This window comes from Magnolia sinica, chromosome 11, assembly GCF_029962835.1.
Source record: "Magnolia sinica isolate HGM2019 chromosome 11, MsV1, whole genome shotgun sequence".
NCBI lineage: Eukaryota > Viridiplantae > Streptophyta > Magnoliopsida > Magnoliales > Magnoliaceae > Magnolia > Magnolia sinica.
Genome location: NC_080583.1, coordinates 37,898,068 through 37,900,593, shown reverse-complemented (window position 1 = coordinate 37,900,593; position 2,526 = coordinate 37,898,068).

Here is a 2,526-nt window from a genome sequence, read left to right as displayed (position 1 = left end):
ATTTTGAACTTTCTAAATCATGCAATGGATATAAATAGTCTGATTTATTCAAGACAAGCTGCTGGGGCAAAGGTCTCATCATAATCCATAACTTCAATTTGAGTGTACCCTTGTACAACCAGTCTAGCCTTGTTTATAATAATATTACCAAATTCATCAGACTTATTTTTAAAAATCCACTTAGTTCTGATAATATGTTTATCTTTTGGTCTAGGAACTAACTACCAAACATTATTTCTAACAAATTGATTAAGTTCTTCTTGCATCGCAACTATCCAATTTTCATTAGTAAGAGCTTCTTTTACATTAGCCAGTTTTATCTGAGATGTAAAGCACACATAGTTATACACATCTTCTAGTTGTCTATGAGTGCGTACACCAGTGAGAGGGTTTTCAAAAATTTGATTAGTTGGATGGTTTTTAATAGTCCTCAGTTTAGAGTTATTTTGACTTGATGAAGAATCTGATTTATCAATTACAAGTACTTCATCATTATCTGAACTTGAGACAGGTGTATTCAAGTGATCGTCAATAACCACATTAATGGACTCTTGAATCACATCGGTCCTCTTATTAAGAACTCGATATACTCGAGTATTCAGAGCATACCCTAAAAATACCCCTTCATCACTTTTGGTGTCGAACTTACCTAGATCTTCTCGGTCACGTAAAATGTAGCACTTGCTGCCAAAAACTCGAAAGTATTTGATAGTAGGCTACTTATCAAACCACATTTCGTAAGCCACTTTACTATTTGATTTTCTCGTATAAACACGGTTAATTATATAACACACAGTATTTACGGCTTCAGCCCAAAGATTTTTAGGGAGCTTCATACTATTTAACATTACATTTGCCATTTCTTGAAGCACTCTATTTTTTCTTTCTACTATACCATTTTGTTGTGGTGTTTTGGGCATACAAAATTCATGTGATATTCCCTGATCACTGCAAAACTTCTTAGAACCGCTATTCTCAAATTCTAATCCATGATCGCTACGGATCTTATAGACTTGAGTCTCTTTTTCAGTTTGGATATGTCTAAGTACCCTTTTAACTTCATCGAGAGTTTCTGATTTGTCTCTTAAGAAGACTTCCCAAGTATATCTGGTGAAGTCATCAATGATTACCAAAATATACTTCTTTCCACCTCGACTCTCCGTTCTAGTTGGTCTAATAAGATCCATATGGAGGAGTTCGAGCAATTTCGATGTGGCATTGGAGTCCACCTTTTTGTGAGAGCTCCTAGTTTGCTTGCTAATCTGGCATTTACCACATATTTTATCTATTTTTTGTATTTTGGGTAGGCCTCTTACTAACTCTCTTTTGCTCAATCTATATAAGTTACAGAAGTGTACATGTCCAAGGCATTTATGCCATAATTCAGTCTCTTCGGTATGGACCATGTAACACGATAGATTAAATGAGCTTGAATCACTTACAATGTAGCAGTTTTCAGAAGTTCTACGACCAGTTAATATTACAGAACCATTTTTATTTAAAATTTCACACCCTAGGTTAGTAAATTTTACGCTATGATTTTTATCGCATATTTGAGAAATGCTTAATAAGTTGTGTTTTAAACCTTCTACATATAAAACATTCTCAAATAAAGGAAAGTTAAAAAGTTAAATTGTACCTTGGCCAATAATCCTGCAGTTGCTACCATCACCGAATGTGACTGAACCATTAGTCATATCTTTAAGATTGGTGAACAGACCCTTATCGCCTGTCATATGTCTGGAGCAACCACTGTCTAGGTACCACTTTGAATGACTTGAAGCTTTGAAAGTCGTGTGGACAACCAAGCAAGTAACCTTAGGAACCCATTTCATTATAGTTTTGGGTTTAGGAGAATAGTTGGTCTTCTTGTGTTTGTAGTTGATATAAGATTGACCCATTGAGTTAGATTTTAAGAGCTCCTTAAGTAAATCAACAATTTTCTCAGCTAAAGGATTACGATTCTAATTTTTATAGTTAATATTATTGCTTTTAGGTTTTAAGGATTGAAAAGTTTTAGTATTATTTAGGAAAATTTTGATTTAGACTTTTCCCTTTTGAGTTTGATGACTCCCCTTTCACAAACTTAAGAGGAGTATTCTTATGTTTGGGAGGAATATTTTTGTCATAGCCCAAACCAGATCGGTCGCCACATTTACTGGATTTGAATAAGAGTTTTTTCTAACTTGAGATCACCTTGGGAATACCTCCAAGTATCTTTTAAACTTAAAAGTGAAGAGACTTCAAGTTTTAGTTTTTCGTTTTCAGAATTTAGATTTTCAATAAGGGAGGTTTTAAAATCTAAATCGTATTTAGTCTTTTCAAAACAATCTGAAATGTGGGAATTTTCTAAAACAAGAGTATAAAAATTTTTCTTAAGTTTTGAAAACTTTTCTTTCTGAAGTTTTAATTTTACCGCAATTTTACAACTTTCCTTGTATAGGGCATTATAAGCATCTTAAAGATCGTCTTCATTTTCATGATCACTATTCAGATTTTCGTCACTAGTTGAATCATCATTATCTG